General features: G+C 36.8%; 1 long non-coding RNA gene across 1 annotated transcript in view; it reads right to left on the bottom strand.

The window, feature by feature from the left end:
• The window catches only part of LOC125115593 (uncharacterized), a 111,132-nt gene that overhangs the window by 89,547 nt on the left and 4,998 nt on the right, over window positions 1–16,587 (bottom strand). Inside the window, exon 2 of the long non-coding RNA XR_007132138.1 lies at window positions 2,496–2,596. This is a non-coding gene — a long non-coding RNA (uncharacterized LOC125115593). The remainder of the gene's footprint in view (window positions 1–2,495; window positions 2,597–16,587) is intronic.

Below are 16,587 nucleotides of genomic sequence, written 5' to 3'. Positions count from 1 at the left end.
TAAGGTACTATACAACCCACTGACAAGTCATTGACTTTGGGCTGTCCCAGGAAAGGGGTATTGTGGATTTGAATAGTGGTGCTAGCTGAGGTCCCATAGGCAGGAAAAACTTATACCCAGAATATGAGTTTGTTCCAGGCAAGACGGATACCAGAGAGGTTACTGCTAGAAAGAAAAAATTAAATGTTTTCTTTCTATGCTATTTTTTAAAACATTTGCTTTATATTTATAATCCATTGAAGTATAAACTAATTCTGTACTATTTTTGCCAGTCAGGTTTACTTTGTAATAATTTGTTTCATATCCAACTCTTCAACACTAAGGATATATTTATGTAGCCCTACGAGCTATGTCACTTTTCCCAAAATAACATACTCGGCCCTAAACCATGCAATCCGACAATAAGGAATTTATTATCAATGACAAACTGTAAACAGACAGTATTTCTGACTCCTAAAAGTATTTGACCTATCAAAGGAGCACTGGACCAAAGGTCTACTGTCATAGTCATACATCCTATCATAACGTTGCTGAGTTTTTCTTACAAGCCTGGTAAAGATCCCATTTATCAGTCAGCAGTCAGTCTATCCTGCCCAAGGGCAGGTCCTCCACTCTTTCTATTGGCCAGAGAGAGAGTGAAGGAAGGCAACAACTGCTGCCTCAGTCAGTCCCAGGCTCCACCTTCACTCTACAGCGATCACTGACTGAAATGCATCAGAGACCACTCAGCTGTTCATTAAGGAGCCCACAGAGAGGGGTATTCGTGCACTTACACATGAACTGAATCTAGGAGGTCCGATTCATAGAAAAAACAATGTATACCCCCATCCCCTTTGCCCTTTACAAACACAGAGCTTAAACTAAGGACTAGCAATGCAGGCATATCAGGGGTTTGTGTGCAAATTGGCAATTAATGGGCCAACCTTAGTTCCTGAAAGAAAACTACGCAAAATGAAAAGGGCTTGAACAAGCATCCTGGAGCCTAGTTCTGGATCAGCGCTAATCTACAGATAGTGTTTCACTAACTGGGGTCTGCAGCACTTGCCAGGTGTGTCTTAGGAATGTCACTGTCACTAAATCTGGAAACAGAGTAAGGTGATAAGGAGGAAGTGAGACAAGAAAGGGGCAACATCCAATGGATGTTAGGACCTCTCAGGGACCCTGGAATTGAGAGATAAGTGAATTTTATCCAGCTGCTTCTTCTGAGAGTGCAGGTTTGGGGAGTTTTGCAGTGATGCTACCTAGATATTAGCATTCTATGCATAGGGCTAGGAAGCAATTGCTTTCTGAGAACACCAATATTCCCAGATTTGGACCAATACTGACCCTGGGACTCTTCCACTGAACAGCTGACTGGCCTCTACTGAGTATCAATAATCTCCAGAGGCTGAGCGATGAGGCTGGTCTGACAGCTGCATCTGCTGCTTGTCCATCATCTCTTCTGGCCAATAGAAACAAGGCATGGTCCCCATGGCCTGGGAAGTTCCCTTGCTCTCCCTCTCCACTGGCTATGCCAAATGAAGAAGTCATTACTACTCAGGGCTGGAAAAGAAACCATGGATGTCTGGAGGGAATAAAAGAATGAGAGAACAGGATACAGGCAGCCAGTTGGTCACCAGGGCACATTACAGCCTCTGGGCACTCTTTCCAGATGCCTTGCATTTTTCAGTATACAGCCACTTTTGCCATCCCTTCACTGGGGGAGTTGAAGGTTTCAACATCCCTGCATAATTCAGTCTTTAGGAGAGAGATAGCAATGTCTTGAGCAAGAGAAATTAATGCGGCAGCCCAAAAAGAGATTCAAAGTTTTCTCATTGTTTTGAGATTAATTCAGGAAGTGCCATGAGGAGCCCTGGGTTCCTAGGAGCCATGAATGTCATTTAGAGAAAGTGAGAAAGAAAAAATGAGACATGTAATCATTCCATGTTTCTTCAGACACTCTCAGTGGGATCCTAATTCTGTCCTCAGGGTATAGTGTTTTTCATGGTTGCCCTTCATCACTGTTTTCATGCCCTGTCTCTCAAAAGCCTTATAGTTGTTAATAGTGATAATAATACTAATATAGCTTCCTTCTGAACCATGCACTGTGTTTACAAAGATTGTTCACATCCATGATTCCATCTGAAACCCAAGGAAAGAAAGACATGTAGTATCACGCCCATTTTAGAGAAATGCCATCAAGGTCAAAAAGGTCTGAGCAGCCCCAGACAGAAAAGCTGATAAGAGGCCAAGGTGGAACTCGACCTCACATGTTATGTTTCCAAGTCCAGGTTTCTTTCCACACTCATGGCTCACATTACATCAGCCTTGTCCACAACTCAAGTAACACCAGACAGCTGTGATCCAGAAGGAGGGGCAAGGTGAAATACATAATAGCACCTGGGAAGTTCATCTGGAGTATGTTTCCTCCATAATGTCATTTCCCTGAAGAAAATTTCATCCATGCCACCAGTGTGTATATATGTGCATAATAAAATTATAATCTTTCCACTTACCAGATCAATGACTGCTGAAATGGAGTCATTGAGTAATCTTAGTTCTTTTATGAACTCCTTTATCCTCTTTCATTTGGGATTCAATGCCATTTTCTCAAATCCTTGGGGAGTGAAAAGGGAACAAAGTAATTGACAAAGTCAGTGACTGATTTCTACTGAGATCTGAAAGATAGAGTTCTGTGGGGGGGGTAGTGTTTTAAAAAGCAATGTGATTCACTTTTTTTAATCTATAGAAAACAATTCTTAACATTTAAGAGTGGAATTTATACAGGAAAACCATTTAGATATGGCAGTGCATACACAAAGCAGAAAGCTAGCTGACCTCAAACTATTGTCAACTTTCAATAAATGATATTTTGTTTTTCCTTCCTCAGGATCTATGCTTTTAAACGTCCCTTTCTTTGCCTTTTTCCCTTTTCATAAAAATGGAACATATGACAATAAAAGATTTTTCCTTACCTCCTCAAAAAATAATATCAGAAAAAAAGGACTCCATTGCTGGCTTAAACCAAATAAAGTAAAACAGCATGACCAACCAGTATCTCACTATTTTGAGGACAATCTTTTTGCTGTTTTGATTTTCCACACCAGTTAAGAGATCTGGACTAGACACTTAAACTTAGAAAGGCTTTCACAGTAATCCTTAGGAAACTTTAATTCACAAATCCTACAGTGCATGACACTCAACAAAAACCATCCACAAAGCACATTAGTCAAGAAAAAAGAATAACAATTCTTGATATTTTTCTGGTCAGAAAGATTAGGGATATGGGATAAGATCACTGTGAATTATAAAAATAGAAATTCTACAAAGGTCCTAATTATTCTCTCCACTAGAAGAACAACAAAAGCCTCTATCTTTTCCAAACTTGATCCCCAGGACAGACTTGTCTTCCACCCTCAAGCACATTTTCTTCTCAAGTTGTAGGAACTGAAACAAAAAAGAGGAAAGAGTAGGGGGGGGAAGTAGAGAAAAATTAAAAGCCATAACCTGAAGCAAGCACAAATGCACCAGAAAATGTACTGAACCAACTGCATCATTTACTTCTTATTAAGGAACAATCAGGAAGCTAAAATACTATGGTGTTTCTTAAAGTACAAAGACTGTCTTCATGTTTGATTCTTGAATAAGCTCAAGTGGGAGTTCTAGAATAACATATGATCAATATCATCCAATCTGTCCATACTAAAAAAAAGAAAGAAAGAAAAAGAAAAGAATTCGAGCAGTCAATGTGCCTTTCAGACAAATCACAGTGGAACTGTAATATTTAAAAAGTAATTCACAATCCCAACTTCTATGGTATATACAGCAGTGGTTCTCAAACTTTATCATGCACCAAAATGACTTAGAGGATTTATGAAAACAGACTATTGGGCCCTGCCTCCCAGGGCTCTGGTTCAGTAGATCTGGGGTAGAGCCTGAGAATCTGTATTTCCAATAAATTTCCAGATGATATTGGTGCTGCTGTCCTGGGGACTACTCTTTTAAGAATCACTGCTATAGAATATTTAATAGAAAGGATTTCAAATTTTGATGCTAGGATAACCAAACTTTTTTTACAGCAATATTTAGATTTTTAATGTTTAAATGTGAGGTTTCACAGAAAAGGAAATACAAATGGCTCAAGCAGATACTCAACCTTATTCTTGTGAAAATAAAAAAAATTCCACTGTGATTTAATCTCTGCAGAGATTAACATACCATACCATTATGCAATTAACAGATTGGCAAAAATCAAAATGTTTGTTAACACTTTATAAAGATTCAAGGAAATAGGTACTGTCACACATTGTTGATAGGACTATAAACTGGCATAATCCTTGTAGAAAGCAATTTGCTAATATAGCAAATAAAAAATGCAAAAGTCTTCTGACCTAAAAATTCCAATTTAAAACTTTGTTTTACAGAAATTCACTCATGTGCAATATGACCTAGGTACTGGTTATTAAATGTAGCACTATTTGTAACACTAGAAGATTAGAAAGAATTAAAATGTCTGTCAGTAGGGACTGCTCCAATGTTTTTCTGTTCTTTTGGCCACACCTGCAGCATACAGAAGTTCCAGGCCAGGAATCCAACCCGTGCCACAGCAGTGACCCAAGAAGCTGCAGTGACAGTGCTGGATACTTAACCTGCTCTGCCACAAGGGAACTACAGAGCTACTCTAATATATTATGATATATTCATAGAATTAAACCTTAAGCAGTTGTAAAAAAAGAATCAAGAAATTCTTTAGGTACTAATATGGCACAGTCTCAAAAATATGTTAAGTGAAAAATGCAGGTTAAACAGTGTGTACTGCAGAGTACATTTATGAATAAGTATCTCCAGAAGGATATTTATTTATTTATTTATTTATTTATTATTGTTATTGTTATTATTATTATTATTATTGTCTTTTTGCTATTTCTTGGGCTGCTTCCGCAGCATATGGAGGTTCCCAGGCCAGGGGTCCAATCGGAGCTTTAGCTGCCAGCCTACACCAGAGCCACAGCAACGTGGGATCTGAGCTGCGTCTGCAACCTACACCACAGCTCACAGCAACACTGGATCCTTAACCCACTGAGCAAGGCCTGGGATCGAACTCGGAACCTCATGGTTCCTAGTCGAATTCATTAACCACTGAGCCACAACGGGAACTCCCAGAAGGATATTTAAAAAACAGGTAATACTTCTGGGAGTGTAGAATAACCAAACATTTAAGGTAGATTAAAAATAATAAGGCAAAGAATCACTGTCTAATATGGAGAATTCAAAGTAGGATTATTAATTTAATGAGTAATAAACAAAAGAAAATTATCAGAGATTAACTTTGAAAAAGTTTTACTCGATTCAACTAAATTGCACCAGAGCTCTGTTGAAAAATTAACACTGAGTTTACATATTGTTGATCTGCTAGAGAAGAAAAAAAGAACATCACAAGTAATGAGTAATTCTTTGGTTTTACACCTAATAAAAAACTAAAGGTTTTGACTTATGCGAAGAATGAAAAAATAACTTTAAAATTTAGACATTAATTTTAAAAATTTAGAAAGGAAAACAGAAAATGACATTAACACTGTTGGTGAAGAAAAAGGTGTACAAGGGGAGTTCCCATTGTAACTCAGAGGAAACAAATCTGACTAGTAAACCTGAGGATGCAGGTTCAATCCCTGGCCTTGCTCAGTGGGTTGGGGATCCAGCGTAGCCGTGAGCTGTGGTATAGGTCACAGACAGGGCTTGGATCCCGAGTTGCTGTGGCTGTGGTGTAGGCTGGCAGCTGTAGCTCCGATTTGACCCCTCGCCTGGCAACTTCCATATGCTGTGGGTGTGGCCCTAAAAAATCAAGAAAAAAGAAAGGGTTTACAAGCCACAGTTTTACAGGAAACCAGGAAGTGTTCATTCTGCCAAGTACAATGCATACTTTGAATTTGTCACTAAGAAACAGCCTCAATTGTGCAAACAGTAATAACTTTAGGAGAAAAATTAAACAATTATATATAGCTTCTAGATCTTGATGAAACATATCAAATGTGACAAATGAGAGTAGGGCTCAGACGTGGAGGCAGCTCAACACCTCAGGCTAAAAAAGACCCACTACATGACTGGGAAGTAACCTGTTAGATGGTTTTATTCTTATATAAATCATGGCTTACGTTTTGATCTTAAAAAATGGAAAGTAAAAAGAAATATTCAAAAAGTAGAAACAACTCAAATATTGGTGAGTGGGTAAGCAAGTTGTGATACATCAATGTAATGGAATACTACTCAGCAGTGAAAAGGAGCAAACTATTAATTCACATAACAACTTGGATAAATCTCAAATGCATATTGCTAGGTGAAAGGAACCACACAAAGAAAGGCAGCATACCACATGATTCTATTTATAAGGCATTCTGGAAAGAGCAAAACTACAAGGACAAAAAGATATCAGTGGCTGCCAGAGTCTAGGAGTGAGAGGGGTGAAGAGCTGACTAGAAAGACATTTGAGGGGATTTTTTTTTTTTTTTTGAGTAATAAAACTGCTGTATCTTAATTGGGATGGGAGTTATATTCTTGTATGCATTCATAAAAACCATATAACACACAATGCAAAGGATGAAATTTTCTGTATGCAAATTATGCCTTAATTTTACAAACTGCTTTAATGTATCCAGAGAAAAAGGGAAGAAAAAAATGTAAAGAAATGTTGCAATGCTGTAACTTGGTTGGTGATTCTTCAACTTCTTACATCTTTGGTTTTTGACACCCTACTCATTGCTTGTGAAACTTAGATCATAACTGCAAGTTGGAAGTCAGGAGTAAGTATACTTAATTGATGTATTTTTTCAGTTTGTCTTGACACACCTCAGCAGTTAGACTGGAAATGCAAATGCAAGTTGGGTCACTCTTGTATGGTTCATATTTTTATTCTACTCCATTTAACTCAGACTAAAAAGACATCTCACTTGAAGCTTATCTTTTTATGTGGAAATGAGATGTATTAAGTAAAATGTTTTGAAGTCCTTGTTATGAGACTGAAGAACATAAATGAGCAGTTACTACAAGCAGTAACATAATCTGCTAGCAGTTGTAAAGGAGCTGAATGTTTGGAATAAAGGTTTAGGGGGTAAGTATCTGGAATTGGTTGCCATAATAATCCCTTGGAATAAATTGGTATGGTGGCCCAATTTAACAACCGTGGTTTTCAACCATGCAATAGCTAAATAAAGAACATTTATTCCTGAAGAAGATAATTATACTCTGTGCTCCCTGGCTTTTGGAGTAAAATGTATTTGATTATCTAAGCTAAAGTTGATTTCCTTCCTTTTCCAGCAGCTGAAGATCGTAAGACCTGAGGTGCAATTGTTATTTTCCCAAAAGCCACTTTCCTAAAGAGCATCGAACTCTACTCACCCTCTCCAGCAAGGAAATCCCCAGATTTTAACAAGCAGACCTTTTTCCTAAAATTGCTAGATACTTTCCAAGACTACTGACAAGTTAGAAGAGGCTGAATTAGTATCTCCTCTTTTTCCTGTATCTAACTTTCATTAGACTTACATATAAATATGAATTACCCCATAGCACAGACGTGAATTCTTTTCATCATAAAGAAAAGTCTAGATAACAGAAGCAAGAAAAAGAAAAACAGGACTAGATCTAACCCATGAATAAATAAACTTTCTCAACTGCTATAATTTTCCCAAACTCTAGTCTTCTAAAGTTAAAAAAATTTAAATTTTCTTTAAACAGCACAAAGTCTTTTTTTTTTTTCCTTTCTTTTTGACTGTGCCCATGCCATGCAGAAATTCCCGGGTCAGGGATCAAACTAGGCCACAGCAGTGACCCAAGCCCCAGCAGTGACAATACTGGATCCCCAACTGCTAGGTCACCAGGGAGCTCCTACAGTGTCTTTTAATTCGACTGCAGGAATAGGCTCAGATGCTCTGCTGTTGACCTCTGCAAGCAAAAGTATTCCATCATAAGCAAATTCTTTTAGAAAAGGAAAAAAGAGGGAACATCCCCAAAATAGTATTGATAACAAAACCGGAAAAACATACTATATAAGACAGAAATACACGATTTCATTCATGAACATAAACATTCCTAAGTAAGATATTAATAACCAAATCCAAAAAATTATACAAAACATGAGACATCATCACCATGGTTGCTTAATATTAGGGAATCGCTTGATGAAATTCTCTACATTAACAGATTAAGGAGAAAATTTGGTCATCTCAATTAATTCAGTGTGAGAAGTAAAATCATCACCATATACAGATGATATTACTGTCCACATAAAATACACCAAAAAAACCTATAAGTAAAGTATTGGTATTTATAAGCTAATTTAGCAAGGTGGCTGGATTAAAAAAATAAATGAATGCACAATTGTAGACTTCAACAGCAACAAAAAATTAGAAATTTTAAATTTAAAAAAGATACCATTAACAAGAGCAACAAAAAATTGGATAATGCCCAGGAATACATCTTGAAAGAATTTTTAAATACTTAAAGAGAGAACTATTTTGTAATTCTTGCGTAGAAAGACCCAATGGCAAAAGACGTCAATTATCCCCAAATTGGTCTAGAAGATTTTTCAGGGAACCTAGTAAACTAATTTAAAATTTTACAGGGTAATTCAAAACACAAAAATACCCAGGATATAGGAGTTCCAGTTGTGGTGCAGTGGAAATGAACCCGACTAGTACCCATGAGGATGCAGGTTCGAACACTGGCCTCACTCAGTGGGTCAGGGATCCCAAGTTGCTGTGGCTGTGGCATAGGCCAGCACCTGTGGTTCCAATCCCACCCCTAGCTGGGAACTTCCATATGTGACAGGTGCAGCCCTAAAAAAAAAAAAAAATACATCCAAGATACCCTTAAGATAAACTACGAGGTATGGCAATATACCCTACCATATAAAGACTTAATATAAAACTATACTAGTTATGATAGTACGATAATTTCAAAGGAAGAAATAAACAATTTAACAAAAAAGGGATGCCAGAAATAAACTCATGAGTGTATAAGTTGATTTTTGTCAGGTAAAAAATCAGTAGAGAAAGAGTAGACTATTTAACAAATATTGATGGGACTGTAGATTATTCATATAGAAAAATATAAATTAAAATTTCTATTTTATACCTCACTAAAAAACCTACTAAAAATCAATTTCTGGTGAATTAGAGAAATATATGTGAGAGGAAAATGTTTAAAGATAATATAATATTGTTATAATCTCAGGGAAGAGTTTAATAAGCAAAATACAGCAAAAATGTAAAGAAAAATTAAAATTTTTCAACATAAAATTAAGAGCTTCTGTTCATCAAAAGAAACTAAAAAAGTAGAGACAAACTACAAATAGGAGAAGATATTTACATCACGTATAACAAAGGATTAGTATTCACTATATAAGAAAAACTCCTATGAATCTAAAAGAAAAAAAAAAAGCAGCCAAGTAGGAAAAAACATAACAGACATTTCGTGGAAGAGGAAATATTTATAGCTAATTGTCATAAGTAACCAAGAAAAGAAAATGAATATAAGATTCCAATACTGGAGTTCCCGTCGTGGCACAGTGGTTAACGAATCCAACTAGGAACCATGAGGTTGCGGGTTCGGTCCCTGCCATTGCTCAGTGGGTTAACGATCGGCGTTGCCCTGAGCTGTGGTGTAGGTTGCAGACGCGGCTCGGATCCCGCGTTGCTGTGGCTCTGGCGTAGGCCGGTGGCTACAGCTCCAACTCATCCCCAAGCCTGGGAACCTCCATATGCCGCGGGAGCAGCCCAAGAAATAGCAACAACAACAACAACAACAATAACAACAACAACAACAAAAGACAAAAAAAAAAAAAAAGATTCCAATACACACATAACTTGGCCAATTTGTTTATTTATTTATTTATTTTTGGTCTGTATTTTTTTTCAGGGCCACACCTGCAGTATATGGAGGTTTCCAGGCTAGGGGTCCAATTGGAGCTAAAGCTGCTGGCCTACACCACAGCCGCAACAACACCAGATCCGAGGCGCCTCTGTGAACTACACCACAGCTCATGGCAACACTGGATCCTTAACACTGAGAGAGGTTAGGGATCAAACCTGCATTCTCAGGATTACTAGTCAGGTTCGTGTCCACTGAGACATGATGGGAATTCTTTATTAGCCAATTTAAAAATCAAAACCATGTGTAGGCCAAGGTTAGTAATACTCTCACTTATTGATGAGAGTATTAACAGGTACAATCAGAAAAATATTTTGGGATTACTCAGTAAAGTTAAACATGCATAAACCCTATAACTAGTCATTTTACTTCCAATGATATACTTTAGAGGAATTCTTATACATGTATGTATCAGGAGACATGTTGATAGCTGCATTTTTTTCAATATCAAAAAGTTATGAACAACTGAAATCCCCCTTAACAATAGTATGAATAAAACTGTAGTTTTATTCTCTACAACATACTATATACAGCAGTGCACACAGCAGAAAATAAATGGACTACAGCTTTACCAATCACATAAAGAGCAAAAACATAAATTTGAGTGAAAGAAGCAAGTCACAGAAGAATAAATACTGTATGAATCAATTTACCTGGAGTTTTTAGAGTCGAAACTTAACAATATATTGTTTAACCATATCCATCACAGATGGTAAAACTAGGGTAAAGAGACAAGGAAATGCTTTATTTAAACACTGAGATATTTTCCTCACTCTGTAGAATCTCTGAGTTTAATAGGTTGGTTCTTCATTTCTGCAGAGGTCAGGGCATAGGTTATGAATTATACACTCATATTATGGGATTCTGATCCATATTATTGGTTAATTTCTTACTGTCAGACTACAATAAGGACATAATAGTTACAGAAATAAAATAAATACAAAGAATATTGCTATGATAAACCTGAAGAAATCTAGTTAGTACCTTCAAGTTATTTATATACTTCAATGTCTGTCAAGATATAAGATATTAATATATGTTTAAATCCCAGGCCCTGCTAAGTAAACATTAGATCATTTTAGAACCATTAAGATCTTAACTGAGCATTGAGAGAGAATTTCCCCAAATAAAACTTAAGTCTAAGTATATCCTTCTTGTAATTCAGAGTAAAAACTATGCTAACCACCTTTTAGAGAAGAGGTCATGGAATCAGTAAAATGCAAATATCATGTTCTCGACTCTTTTTCACTCTGATCTCAGAAGAATTACTGAACTAAACATCAGCTCACTAATATTAAAAAATCAAGATTGGAGTTCCCGTCGTGGCGCAGTGGTTAACGAATCCGACTAGAAACCATGAGGTTGGGGGTTTGATCCCTGGCCTCGCTCAGTGGGTTAAGGATCCATCATTGCTGTGAGCTGTGGTGTAGGTTGCAGACACGGCTTGGATCCCGCATTGCTGTGGCTCTGGTGTAGGCCAGTGGCTATGGCTCCGATTAGACCCCTAGCCTGGGAATCTCCATATGCCACGTGGGAGCAGCCCTAGAAAAGGCAAAAAGACCAAAAAAAAAAAAAGAAAAAGAAAAAAATTAAGATAATAGAGCTGTTAGAAAACTTAAATAAACTATATGTAAAATATCTTCTAAGGATTCAAAATGTTATCTATTATTAATGAAATTATTAAAATATTGTATCAGTAACAAGTTAAGCTGGAGTCATGACTATTTAGAATGTCCAAAAGACATTTTTGTCATTGAGTTACAAAAATTTTTTTAACAGTTTATTGGCCTAAAGATTCTTTATGCAAAGAAAATAGAGGTATAAATTGATGTCTTGATTAGCTGGAAAATTCAACTATTTCTTTTGCTTCCTAAAAAATATATATGTGCAAGTATATTTTGAAGTGGCAGGGTGTAAGTTTTCAGAAACACCAAGGGACAGAGATATTCTATCCATTTCTTAGAAAGATGTATTTCAAACCTTATTCAATAGTTAAGAGAAAAAAATTATCTCATCTTAAGAAAGCACTCTGGTTTCAAACTATACTACAAAGCTACAGTAATCAAAACAGTATGGTGCTAGCACAAAAATAGATACATAGCTAATGGAAAGGATTGACAGCCTAGAAATTAATTCATACCTTGATGGTCAATTAATCTCCAACAAAGGAAGCAAAAATATACAATGGGGGAAAGAAATCTTCTTTAATAAATGGTGCTAGGAAACCTGAACAGCTCCATGTAAATGAATCAAACAGAACTACTTTCTCAAACCATATACAACTCAAAATGGATTAAAGACTTAAATGTAATATCTGAGACCATAAAACTCCTAGAAAAAAACATAGGCAGTACACACTTTGACACTAGTCTTAGGAATATTTTTTTGGATATGCCACCTCAGGCAAAGGAAACAAAGGCAAAAGTAAACAAATGGGACTACAGCAAACTAAGATGTTTTGCACAGAAAACTACACTTCTGATAAGGAGTTAGTATACAAAATATGCAAAGAACTTTTACGACTTAGCATCAAAATAAAAACAAACAACCTGATTGAAAAATAGCCAGATGACCCAAAGAGACATTTTTCTTAAGAAGACATACAAATGCCCAACAGACACATGAAAAAATGCTCAACATCACTAGTTATCAGGGAAGTACATTTCAAAACCACAAGCCACCTCACATCTGTTAGAATGGCTACTATCAAAAAATAACAAATATCAAGTTTTGTTGTGGAGAAAAGGGAACCCTCATACATTGCTGGTGGGACTGTGAATTTGTGCAGCCACTGTGATAAATATTATGGAGTTTCCTCAAAAAATTAAAAATAAAACTGATGTATGATCCAGAAATTTCACTTTTGGGTATTTAACAGAAGAAAACAAAAACACTAATTCCAAAATATATATGCACCACTATGTTCACAGCAGCATTACTTATGACAGCCAAGATGTGAAAGCAACCTACATATCCATTGACATATGGATGAGTAAAGATTGACACACAATAGAAAATCACTCAGCCATAAAAAGCCAAAATAAAATCGTGCCCTTTTTGACAACATGAATGGATCTATAGGAAATTATTCTAAGCAAAATGAGTGAAACAGACAAAGATAAATACTACTGATCTCATATACACGAGGAATCTAAAAACCAAACCAAACAAACAAAACAAAATGAACACAGACACATAAATACAGAGAACAAATAGGCGTTTGCAGAAGAGGGGATGGGAAAAACAGGTGAAGGGGATTAAAAGGTACATTCCTCCAATTATAAAGTCAGTCAGTCACAAGGATGTAATATATAGCATAAGGATTTTATTCAATAATGTTATAATAATTTAGGGACAGATGGTTACCATACTTATCATGGTGATCATTTCATAATATATGTAATATCAAACAATTATGTAGTACATCTGAAACTAATGTAATATTGTATGTCAACAGTTTCAATAAATAATCCTTTAAAATCCAGAACATTCCAAACAAAAACAAAAACTTGAATCTGTTGCATGGTGGCAACCACTTACACTGTAATTACAACTATTTGCATAGCAATTACATTGAATTATGTATATAAGTAATCTAGAGATGATTTAAAGTATACAGGAGGCTAATGTGAATTGCTTCATTAAGTAGTGTGATCCTAGCACTGCTGATGTCAATATCCTCAGATTGAAAATGTATTTGTATTTGCCTCAAAGACTGTGATGATAGAGAAGTAAAAAGAAGCCAATTCCTTCTTCCTCACCTGTAGCCTCCAGCTCCCTCCTTGCCCACTCCTTCCTTACAACACCCACTCCAGACACAAAGACATACTTTTTCCTTCAGACTGTGAACATGGAAGCCTCAGCATGAATGTGAGTGGCAAGTGGCTTATCTGGAGCCACCTGGGATTCACTCGCTGGATGCTTGGAAGACACAGCTCCCTTTTATATTACATTTCCCTGGAATTCTAAAGGATCTCTGGCTAACTAATTCTGTCTAATATTTAAGAATAGGCCCCTACTTGGTGAGATCTGGGGAACAGAGGACATTTTCAAGTAAAGTTTATAATGTGCAATTCTTTAAGAAGGAATTTAGGCTGGAAATAACACTCATGCTGGAAATTTTTAGAAACATTAACACTATTTTCAAATCAAATGTGAGTCTGTTCAATTTCAGAGTTTGGAATCATGAACATCCTTAGATAGAGGTCATCTAATGCAGGTGGTTCTTTCTTTCTTTTCTTTCTTTTTCTTTTTCTTTTTGTATCTCTTAGAGCCACCCCTTTGGCAGATGGAAGTTCACAGGCTAGGGGTTGAATCAAAGCTGTAGCTGCCAGCTTACACCACAGCCACAGTAACGCTGGATCCAAGCTGCATCTGCAACCTACACCACACCTCATGGCAACACCAGATCCCTAACCCAATGTGCAAAGCCAGGGATCAAACATGCATCCTTATGGATATTAGTTGGGTTACCCCTGAGCCACAACAGGAACTCCCCAGGGCTTTATCTACATGAATGAACAGGGCTTGAAATGTGACAACATTTTACTCCACAGATCAGTTCCCAGTATCCTGATATCCAGTCCATCACTCCTTCCTTGCTACTCATCAATCTCCTCCATTCTTAAGAAAGTAACTAAGATAATGTCATCAGACTGAGGGTGTATTACTTTCAGAGAGAAGACAGGGCAATGTCCCATGAAATGCAGCCACTGGGCTGAGATCCCAAAGTATGTGACCTTTACAGCTACAGGTACCCAGGGATTAAGTCTGCCTCCTCCTGTGCTTCAAAGGTGGCCATCAGCAGCACACCCACCTTTCCCCTCCCCCTTTAAAAGCCAAGAGTTTGCTCCAGTTCTTCAGCTACTTGCTCACAAGCTATTTGACAACCTGGGCTTTGAAATGTCTCTTTAGACACCTATGCTTGGAATTTTCTTCCAACTGAAATAACTGTGTGTAGTTTTCAGGTTTGCTACCCAAAGTGAAAGAAAAAAAGGAAAGGAAAGGAAAGGGAAAGGGAAAAGGAAGGGAAGGGAAGGAAAGGAAAGGAAAGGAAGAAAGAAAAGGAAGAAAGAAAAGAAAAAGAAAGAAAGAAAGAAAGAAAGAAAGAAAGAAAGAAAGAAAGAAAGAAAGAAAGAAAGAAAGAAAGAAAGAAAGAAAAAAGAAAAGAAAGAAAGAAAGAAGGAAAAGAAAAGAAAGAGAAAAAGAGAGAAAGACAGGCCCCTTTAATTGTTGCGAGTGTTGCCTTAATTTAGCAATTTGTTTTATTTATTTTTTTAATTTATTATTATTATTATTATTATTATTATCTTTAGACAAAGACAAAGACATCTTAAGGCCACACTCAAGGCATATGGAGGTTCCCAAGCTAGGGGTCTAATCGGAGCTGTTGCTGCCAGCCTACACCAGAGCCACAGCAACGCAGGAGGATCTGAGCCGAGTCTGCGACCTATACCACAGCTCATGGCAACACCGGATCCTTAACCCACTGAGCGAGGCCAGGGAACGAACCCAAAACCTCATGGTTCCTAGTTGGATTCATTTCCACTGCGCCGCAATGGGAACTCCTAGCACCTTGTTTTAAATGCACAGACATGGCCTTTTTTTTTTTTTTTCTAAAAATAGTAGTTTGCTAATAAAATTATCTCCTTGCATTACTGGAAGGCTGTTTTACCACACTCTTTACCAAAAATAAGAAAAGGCAGTGACTTGCAATTAGCAATCTCCTCATATACCCAAGAACAAAGCGATATACATTGATGCAGATTAGGGCTTCAAATTTATTTTGCCACTGAAAACCCACAGAGAAAATGAAAGCTAAGGAGTAAAAATATCTGTTCATTTTGAACCATTTCAGAGTCACTGTCTTCTTAAAATATTTACGAACACCAACAGACACTACTAAGGTCTTGGCCACATTCTGAGTACATGATTTGTTTGGAGAAAGAGTTAGTTTGTTTAGGAGGATAAGCATCAATCTACTAATATGGGAAGAAGTTTCCTTGGTGAAAGCCCACTTTAAGACCTAAATTTTTCAGTTTGATTTCTTGCGTGGTCATATTTAGCTGGTTTTCATTTCAAATCAGCTGGACAACTGCCGAATTTCCACTTTGATTCACTGTGTGGCAATATCTTGCATGAGGCACAAAAAATGATATACTGTTAAATTTTACATTTCAAATTTTTTAAAATTTAACATTTTCTTTAGGCACTGTCACAGGTTAGATTATGTTACATATTGATTGATCAATTTCTCTCATAAAGAAATGTGAAAAAATAACATCAGTGGGTAAAGTTTAAATTTCGTAGTCAACAACTGGAATTTCCTAAAATATGATGAACAGTATTTTTAGTATAAAGTTAAGAACAGAAATAAAAGGTGTAGTCTGTTTAGGAATCTCCTAGGCTAAGTGTCCTGGTGCATGGTCAAATTTCTTTCTACATGTCATACTTAAGGCTATGGGTTAACCCTAATTTATTTATGTCACCATGAAATTTACATAAAAATTAGTCACAATAGCCAAAGAAATTAAAGACAGGTGATACCAGTTTAGGAGTCAGTGCTAAAAATTCTTCCACATATGCCAAGAGAAGCTTTCTATGAGTGAGTCTCTAAGAAGCTGTTTCAAGACCTCTTGAAGCATGTGACAGGACAACACCTTCTGTCTGTTATCGCTGTGGTCTCCT

This window comes from Phacochoerus africanus, chromosome 2, assembly GCF_016906955.1.
Source record: "Phacochoerus africanus isolate WHEZ1 chromosome 2, ROS_Pafr_v1, whole genome shotgun sequence".
NCBI classification, from domain to species: Eukaryota; Metazoa; Chordata; class Mammalia; order Artiodactyla; family Suidae; genus Phacochoerus; species Phacochoerus africanus.
The sequence above is the reverse complement of the archived record's forward strand: the minus strand, read 5'-3'. Positions and strand labels throughout refer to the sequence as shown.